The sequence below is a fragment of the Typopeltis vanoorti genome, chromosome 2, assembly GCF_054136105.1.
Source record: "Typopeltis vanoorti isolate ZY-2024b chromosome 2, IOZ_Tvanoo_1.0, whole genome shotgun sequence".
Classification (NCBI taxonomy): domain Eukaryota; kingdom Metazoa; phylum Arthropoda; class Arachnida; order Uropygi; family Thelyphonidae; genus Typopeltis; species Typopeltis vanoorti.
The window spans coordinates 56,226,628-56,236,884 of NC_143550.1; the positions used below are offsets into that span (position 1 = coordinate 56,226,628).

Sequence of the window (10,257 nt, forward strand, 5' to 3'; positions counted from 1 at the left end):
TTTTCCCAACAGGCTCCCGAGTTAGTGGATCTTTGGTGCAAGGAGAAAATCCCATTAAAATCCGGAGTTTTCGCTCAGAAACTCGAGTTTTTAATCCTGCATCTCACAAACAAATTGACCGTAGAATTTATCTATATCAAACAATACGAATCTTAGTTTAGAGTAGTTTAGTATCACAAGATGGCGGTCGTTGTCTACCATTCTTCTCGATCCTTATAAAATCACCGGTAATCATTGACTCGGCTTTCGGTGATGGCTAAAGGTGAAACCCCCTCTCCGATTTCCAAAAACGTTAATTAGGACTCAAAGAGCTCTACCCTCCAGGCCCCTTTTTATTCCGTTTGGGAATGGAAAGGTGTTAGAGAATTTATTATTTTTTTATTTTGATATTTAAGCAATTTGCATTTACTAGATTAAATGGATAATTTACCTACTGACTGCGTATTACATCCGAGCATCGTTATGGTAATACATAGGCTCCATCCAAGTGAAAACAATGTTTGCTTCATTTAAAACCACAATGAAGTATAGGCTAAACAACTAATGTTTTTAGTAAACTAGATAGCGTACTTTACTGCTCTCCAGCCAATAAGTCATAGGACTCGAATCCGACTGTGATCATGGGTCTTTTGTGAAAGTTTTAGGTGGGAGAAATCTTTTGTCGCCCTAGGCTTGAGATCATACCCTGCACATCCAACGCCTGAAGTAAATTGAAAAAGTTCCATATTTGGGAACATGATTATCTAGCTTTCAGCCCACCCAGGATACTAATAATGTACTATGGGTTTACAATCGTTCATGGATGGAATTCACATAAAAAAATAAACGAAATTTGTCAAAACGAGCAACCAAAAGGAAGTTAATATTTAACATAAATAATCTTATCACGTGCCATAGATTTTCAACGGTTGGGTATCTTGTAGGTGTTTTCAATTGTTCATAAAGTAACTGCATGGTTTATATTCTATTTAAGGTTACAATATTTTAAACACATCTTTCATACAGCCTACTCTCTCTCTTACGTTTATATTATTAATAGTAAAGCATATGTTTAAGATTTGATACCGAAATGCGGAATATTTGTGGCGCGCGCACATTCAAATGCTTACTTGTAATTATATCAAGAGTTATGCAATCGTTCAAATGAGTACAGCCATTGACATTAGTTTATTGCAATATGAAGAAAACCAGTCGCCCTTACGTGGGGAATCACATCTTTCCCTCTTCTATCCCATGTTTTAGAAGCAAAAAGGAAGGAAAGGGAACAGAATAAATTACAACTGAAAAGTATTAGTCATGATATGAGGCCGAAATTAATGGTCACTGGAATGGGAAGGGGGGGGGGGGGATCAAGCTTTGAAAACTGGAATGGACAATGGAACAGAATAAAAGAAGAGGAAACGTTAGTAAAACGAAATAAGACGAAACTTTTAGGAGGAAGAGGAAACAAAAGGAGCTGGAAACTGTATACCTGTTTCACTTTATAATTTAGGCCAGGTCAAATTAAACCAGTCTTCTAGAAACATAAAACTTGCGCACAGCTAATCCTTACTCACAGTTGGTTGCAACAAAGCAGATTAGTCAGCGCTGGCTCATGAATTTATTGAATATAACATCGTCTTTAACTTAATAAATCATCCAATATTACGTTCTTATGATGTAGAGAAGAATTGTAACTAGGCTCAGTCACTTAAAAGGAAATGACTGTAGACAACTATAAAAAGGTGCGTTTGATCATTGCTTGTACACTGAATTGATTCATTAATACATCGAAACTGTACCTATAGCCAGCATGCACTGTACACATCAACGATGCAACAAAGTTTAATAGTGATCCTAAATACCAAATTTCATCAAGCCAAGAAAGAGATAGAATTTTCGATAGTTTTCTCACTAAAAATGGCCCAGCTTTAGCGAAAAAAAAGCATAATCATTTCAAATTGTTTTCCCAATAAAAGAGAATGATAACTAAGAGAGAGAGAGAGAGAGAGAGAGTATGTGTGTGAACAAAAAAGAATATTTTATCAATCAAGTTGAACCCAGGACTCATTTACCCACGTAAATTTCTATCCTCCACTCTACACCAAATGAGCTCTTGTAACTATTTACATATGATACACGGTAAAACTGTTCAGAAAATAATTTTCGACTGTCGATCTTCCGGTGTTTGAAAAAAATACCGGAAGATCGACTGAATATTTCTTCAGGCCACCACTTAATGGAGGCCTGAAGTGGCTTAAAAAAGTCCTATGTCTGTTTTCTAGAGCAAAGTTCTTGGATTATGCAAACTAAAGATATAAAAATAATAAAAAATAGAAAAAAAAAGAGCTTAACTCCACAGTATAAATGACCTATAAGTGCTCATGGGTGGGAGCAATATACTGTATATACAAAATCAATCCAGCCTAAATAATTTTAGGTGCTTACGCATTTTCCAAAACATCTCAAGACATTCTAAGCACATATATTCCTATGATTAAACATATTAATTCCTATTTATTCTATTCCCCAAGCCCTACGGCTGGTGGAGGTAGCCATATATGCTACCATACTGGGGAAATAACTATGATCAAGGTAGTTTCCCGTTGCCTTCCTATGATTATATCCTGTATGTTAACGGGGCCGGTTTGCCTACTTGCAGGATGAAAAACTTCAGATAAACTGGTGGAAAAAACTCTGCTGTCCACACCCAAGATTGGCTAACTTGGCTATGGCTGAGAAAGATCCTTAAGCTCCTCACGTCGCTGACGGGAATCGAACCTAGGACACTTCTTCCCCAGGCGCAAAGCCACTAGGCTAACCGCGCGGACCATATTAATTTATGAAGTGTGAAAGGGTTATTATATCTTTGTAAAATAATATACTCACTGCACTATGGCGTATTGCGACAATGTCTGATATTTTATAAAACGATCTAGTAGCAGAAGGACGTTTTCGTTTTATTATAAGTAATGAATCCATCTTTAATATTTAAACAAATTGTTATAAATTATCGTGTTCAAACTTCACATACCAAAATAAACTTGGGAATGATTTGTATAAAAAAATCATTGACCATGGAGAACATATTTCTTAAGGCTCTCTGGAATCGCCGATTACAAACACTCAATTTCTTGAATTTAATTATCATTTTACAAAGTAGACAATAATGCGATGTTCTTAGTATTATGTATTAACAGAATTTGTTCGGAAGCCGTTCATTATCCCCAAATGTTTAGCACATTAATTTAGAAAGAAATCCCAACTGAGGAGGAAAAAAATATGCATTACACAATAAGGTTAAATGGTTATGCACATTCATGTGCGACATAAAAGAGACTTGTAGAATACTTTCACGGTACTTCAATAGTTATCTTTGCAAGTTAAACAGCTAATGCAAGTAAAACCAAACGGCACGCTCGTAAACCCCCAGCTATCGATTTGCTTTTCACGAAGAAAATAACTGTAGCATGAACGTTAACGTAATAACAAGGGGGGGGAGTATTTAATTTAATGGGTAACTCTGAAGCACTGCATCAAGTTTTTTCAATATGGGTGGTGGTTAAGATTATTGACAAACCACTCATAAAGAAAAGATAATAATGAGATAAAATTTGTGAAGTATGGCAACGCTATTCTTGTGCGCTCCATGTTTTCCCTCCTCCAGCTTAAAAGTGGCAAAACATTTTAGTTTTGCCACTTTTGTTTATATATTATTGATTTGAAAGATACTCAACAGGTGAGGGATCTCAGAGGAGCGGATGTGTAGCTCAAAAAATAATGTACCCAATAATAATTTTTGAATTATAAAAAAAAAGAAGTTTTTCTCATAAGTGATCTACAATGTGCCCTTTCTTCAAAACCGTCCGGAATCCAAAAACTTGTAGGCACACATCTCGATGCTCACATCGACCATAACAACTACTCGCCTTGTTGACCGATTATATGATATCTCAGCTTTCCAACCAACAAGGTATGGATTCGAACTGCTGACGTATAAATACTTTTGAAAGGCGGTAGATGATTTTCATAACACGGTTTGAGACTACTACCCTACTTAATAGACATCCAAGTGGCTTTAAAAAAGTTCCACTTTAGTTTCAGAGGAGGGCTGAAGCATTACTGAACCCTCAGTTCACCTGAGGAACTAAGAAAGGTGCTACAAGTTTCTAGTTTTCGTGCGTGGGACTGACAAAATAACTGACATTGTGTCTGATGGAAAAAGCGGACGAACTATATATTATTATTATACGGGCACCATCATGCAATTTGGTTTTACTTGCAAAATAACTGTTGAAGTACTGTGCAAGTATTGCACGAATCTTGTTTTTGTCATGCACAAATGTGCACAATCATTTAGCTTTAGTGCGTAATGCATAATTTGTTCCCCTCAACTGGTATTTCTTTCTAAATTGGTATGCTAAAATATGGAGTAATGAGACAAACCTGTTTGAAGACAGTGTAAAATGTTTGTGTACAAAGAGAGAGAGAATAGGCTCAAAAAGGTTAAGAATACTATTTCAGATCATTTGCTTTGTTTTTTTTCCCAGTCTCCATACATGTAACGAAGCAAGTATTTATATATGTATATATCTCTCATTCAGGTATTTTATGAGTATTATAAACGGTGTATCAACATATTGCGATGTAGCTATGCTTACAGTAAACAGTATGTTGGCCACTATTATTAGCTTAGTAATACAGATTTGTAGTACTGCAAAAATTCACATTTTGAAAATACAATCCTGGTAATATAAACGACTTAATTATTATTATTATTATTATTATTATTATTATTATTATTATTATTATTATTATTATTATTATTATTATTATTATTATATAAGGTGCCTCCATGGAGTCAAAAGACTCATCGCGGGAGACCCAATTTACATGATGGCAGGAAGAATTGGGATGGTTTAGTTGTCTTTGTTTTCTCTAAGGTTGCTTTTAAATACATACAAGTTTCACATTTTTGAACGTTCTGTATACTATTACTGTTTAATCCTTTAATAAATGAATGCAAATAATTGATTTTCTAATTACTAAATGAATTTTGTTCTTCTTTCCATTCGTCAGTTTCTTGTGACCTAGTGATTTTTTTTTTTTCCAGAAAATTGTTACAATAATTTTTGCTAAAATACCACAAATACTTACCATGCGAATCTACTTGCTTTACCTAACTTTTCCAGTAGAATTACGAATCAGCATTTTATTACTTACAGTTATAATGGATAATTAAAGTTTCGTGTCCAGAAATAAACATTTGATCTGAATAACACTCTTTATACATATTTAACACTGTGTGCATCACAAAGTAAACATATTTGATTACAATAACGCTGTTTACGTGCATTGCATTGCTTTTTCTATATGGCATTTACTTTTCTGTGAAAAGTAATTAAAAACGTTACACCCCTCTAGCGGTGGACTAGAATTTTTATATAAAATGAACAAAATAAAGCGTGCTTTATTTTATTCAGGATTTCATATTAATAAAATACAAGATTTTTTAAGGTATTACTAAATGTTCTTTTAAAGCAATTACTTTTTTTTTTGCCAATTTTATTATCAAATTGCTAATTTTTGTTAATCAACTACTCGGTTATAAAAAGAAAACTTTTCCATCTTACATTTAGATTGCTAATTTTTTTTTTTTAATTATGTCTACTGAAAATTCCCTAATTTTCAGTAGACATATGTGTGTATTAGAAAATTCGTTCTGTAGAACTACAATTACATTATATTTCGTTTCTTTATTCAAAAACGACATAATTCATTAGCATCTAACTGTTTAACTGGTCTATGTAATATTTATTGAATATGATACATTTATCACATCCATTTTTTAAGACTGTGTGTATGTATGCACAGTCATACAAAAAAGTAACTGAAAAGAATGCAGTTACTTTCAGGTGTCAAACGGGAACAACATTTTTCAGCAACTGAAGAACATCACCCATTAAAAGTCATGCCGATCTAATAGTTTCTTCAACAGTTTATATCGTGATTATACTGTATGCATACCTCAGTATTCCCGTAAACTAATTTGACCATAATCACATCTGGCATCAGCAAGTCTCCATTTTCTAAATCTATTGGGATACATGTAGCGACCAGTCAGCATCCATTCAAATTTCATTTCCCATTTAAAATTAATGAAGTCCTTTTGGAGCAAGCTTCTTTCATACTTCCTAAAAAAGCACAATTTATAGTTATTCAGATCTGATATCAACAAATTTCTTCTTCCCTGTAGGTTCCGCTGTTTATCCATCTATGACTCTGCCACGGACTACAATCTTTTGTGTATGGAGTTACCACGAAATAAAAATAGAAATAAGTTTTCGAATAGTCAATAGCAATTAACTGCTGCAACAAACTATGATTAAAACTCAAGCCTAGAAGTGGATCTGTCAACAACAACAGCATCTCAATAACCTCACCTGTGATCAAAGTTATGGGTCGAAACAAAGTTCTCGACTTATCCCTGATAAAAAAGGAAACCAGGACTTGGGCACAGTTATTCAATTGCTGGGTTCGAATGACAAACTTTCCCTTTAGGTAGACTATCCGCAGTTACTTACCTGATGCAGTGCTTTGCTCGTTAGCAATCTAATAGGGACTCATTCGTACAGTTAAAGAATTTTCCCCCCAAAAAAAGGAATAGCATTGTGAATACAAGTCAGATTCCAGATCAAAGATTAGTTTATTTTCAATAAAATACCTAAGAAAATTCTACCTTTACTGAATAACCCATTTATCTTATCCTCGACGTGTTAAGGTCAATCATATGTCATGACCAAGGAACATCGTTTCAAAGAACCTAATTAATGCTATAGTAGAGTAGTTAATCTTATATGCATAATTTGATTCTAGTAGATTCTCTATTGTATCCCTGTTTGGTTTGTCTATCTTGCCTGATGAAAAAGCAGATTTTTGGAGACAAAAACTCTTCCACTCATTTCAACTGAAAGTAAGTTAGTTAGCCCACCTTAGTTGAAAAATCCTTATGAAGATTCTTCATAAAAGGGATTCAAAAACAGATCTTTCCAATCGAAGAGCATCATCTTTACTGATTGAGCTATGTGGACTCTCTATTTATAAAAACAGCAAATCACAACTTGTAGAATATGAATAAATATCGCATTCTACAGTAATTCAAGGCTGTAATTTTCAAAGTACAAGAAAGACTCAACCAATAATTACGTGTTTCAGAATGATTAGTTTTATATTAAAAAATAGAGTGTTTCGCGATCATTCGTTGACTGTTTTCTTAGTGATAAAAATATTAATGAACACTAAACATAACATCGAACTAATCAATTTAGTTAATGTTAAATGAGAAAACCTGGTGAATTAATCTGACAAATTTTAATGTCATTCATTGTATATTTACGTACAAAATGCTAAATATAAGTTCCATTTATCATACTTTTTTTGTTGTTTTTTGTATATTTATACAAAGGAGCAGGGCCGTCGCCAGATGAGATCACACTCTGAGGCAAACAATTAAAAAACACCCCTGATGGATTATAAGATAAAAATTTAAGAAAATCTCCAATTGCTATTTTGTTTTCATTACAAGAGAAACATTAATGCAAATGGATTACATAATAATATTAATTAAATGTTTGCTCTACGGGGATATCGCACAATAAAACTGTTTATAAGCTCTTCTAAATTTAAAATTATAAGCTATATCCGTCTCTATCGATATAGTTGCTTGACCAAATAATCTTTCTTGGGTCATTGCTGTTCGCAAATAATTTTTAATCAGTTAAGCTTGGAAAAACGTTTTCCGAACTTGCCTAACAGGAATTGTTAGCGTAGCGACGGCGCCTACTACAATATGGCTGAACGAGCGCCCTTGTTAAGCCTCACCGTGAGGCAGGCCTCTATGCTACATCCACGGTGCTGCAAAGGAGACTTTATAAGCTTAGTTTACCATTGGAAGTTTCGTTTGAAGAGGAGCAATAAGAATAATAAAATTATGACGCTGAACATAAAAGAGAGAAATTATATTATATTAAAGTTAAGACATTAAAAGTTAGTAAATGTTTTAAGAATCTTTGGAGCGCTCTGGTGTAGTATGTGAAAGACTCGTTCAAGAAATCGCAAGAAGATCACGCTGATTTTACAAGAAACATGGATAAATGAAGTGAAATATGAAATTATGAAATATGAATAATTCTTTTGTGTATATTTTATTTCTGTCGTACTATGCGCCCATATCGTACATGAAAAAAAGAGTGGAGAATATAATCGGAGAGAGAGAGAGAGAGAGAGAGAGAGAGAGAGAAAGTTTTTAAGATCAATAATGGATAAAACACGAAGTGGTAAACGAAATGAAAAACCAGAAAATGCTCAAAGGTTGGAGGTGAAAAGAGGATGAACAGAAGAAGAAGAAGAAGGAACCAGTTTGGTCAGGAATTTACTTTGGTTTGGTTTGACTTACAGCCGAAGTATCCAAGACTTTCAAGTCGGTGTGTTGTGTTTTTTAACTATGTGTGATATTCTGACAAGTCTGCTTGTTTTGCAGAATCAAATATCTAAATTTTCTGGATGAAAAATCTTATAATTTCTATCTATCTAAGACTGATTAATTCATCTACCATTGAAAAAGTCCTTTAAATGTCATAGACGGGATTCGAACTTATATCTATTGTTATGTCGTCTTGAGTATACGTACTGAGCACCTGTCGTAGAAAGAGAATGGGAAAGGGAAGAGCAGACTACCAATTAGATGAGTTAACCAGTTTCATACGAAGGCGAAGGTGTTTTTTCCACCAGGAAAATTTTTTTCGTCCCACAGAACAAGCAGATTTTCTAGCAGAACGCACACAATTAATACATAATATATTGGTTTCATAGCTTTAGTCGCTTAGACTAAAGCTATGAAATTCCAAACAGCTACGAGTGTACAGTATTCAGTCCTAAAAATGAGAAAACATGCTAGAGAGTTTATTGAGGTGCAGGTTTCAATTGAAAATGCTGGAAAAAGTTGGGGTTGGCAATATAGAACAATTAAACAGAAGTAATTCACTCAGTTGATTAAACAACTTACAGGGATAGTGGATAGAATACGAAGACTTTGGAAATAACTGCGTATCGTTTTGCTTAAGCTATGTATTTAAACTTGCAAATGGCAAAGATATGAAATGCTAAAATTCTTCAAAATCCACAAAGTTAAAACTCACTGTTATATGACAGCAGAGGGACAGGCTGACACCCTAATCATTATTGCATTGAGATCAAAATAAAATTCAATAAAAGCATAGTGTTCATGCAAAACAACAAGTAGCATGTAAAATAAAAAGATTTCTTTTTCATGGAACTCTAAGAAAATTTTCATAAATTTTCAGAAAGGAATTGTGACAATGACCCTGAAAAATATTTTAATCAAGAAGCATTGTGATACATAAAATTACAATTAATACAGTAACATAACTATATGCTCTGGAGAATCCCTCAAGCCTCGAAACACTACCCTAGAGAACCTCAACGTATTTCATGTTTCTAGCGTTGATTTAATTGTTTCACAGGCATCAAAAGTTTGCATTTTTTCAGCATCATAAGTAGGAAAACAAAGGGTCACACTTGGAAGTTGACTAAAAGTGTGGTCAGTAAGGATGTGCGGACTAAATTCTTTACTCGGAGAGTGGCGAATGAGTGGAATGAATTGCCAGAGCTGATTATGAGTGCCCAAACACTGAATAAGCTTAAGGAGATGTGTGGTAGGCATTGTGTTAATGGATAGTATGATTCTCTCGCAATGAGTTTTTTTGACTCCACAGAGTACCCGTATAAATAATAATAATAATAATAATAATAATAATAATAATAATAATAATAATAATAATAATAATAATAATAATAATAATAATAATAATAATAGGGATCTGGAGATTGAAATTCAACTACTTCGCAGTAAGAAAGCAACAACAGTTCCAATTGTCATAACAGCGCTAGGAGCAATATCAAGAATATTTATGAAACATGTGGAAAAGTTGAGCCTCCCAGATATAACATCAGCTCAACTCTAGAAAACTGAACTTTTAGGGATATCTTCACATATTACGACGATATCTAGTCGATTCCTGGGTCTTTGAATAAGGCCTGAATTTTTGGACTCATTTGACAGTCAACGATTTCATTATTCTATTTTCCACTGGCGTCCTCAGTAACTATCGTAATGCTGAAGCGTTTCTACTCCATTGTATTAGTAACCTGTGAGATAGTTTGAATCAACTGGTTAATAAACTTATTAAGTTTTAAAAG

The 10,257-nt window shown here is 33.8% G+C and overlaps 1 protein-coding gene across 1 annotated transcript in view; it reads right to left on the reverse strand.

The window, feature by feature from the left end:
- Positions 1-5,263, reverse strand: part of LOC150109053 (diacylglycerol lipase-beta-like) — a 220,339-nt gene extending 215,076 nt beyond the window's left edge. Inside the window, exon 1 of the mRNA XM_090405133.1 lies at positions 5,137-5,263. The gene's annotated coding sequence lies outside the window, so the exon portion shown is untranslated. The remainder of the gene's footprint in view (positions 1-5,136) is intronic.
- Between the last annotated feature and the right edge of the window lie 4,994 nt (positions 5,264-10,257).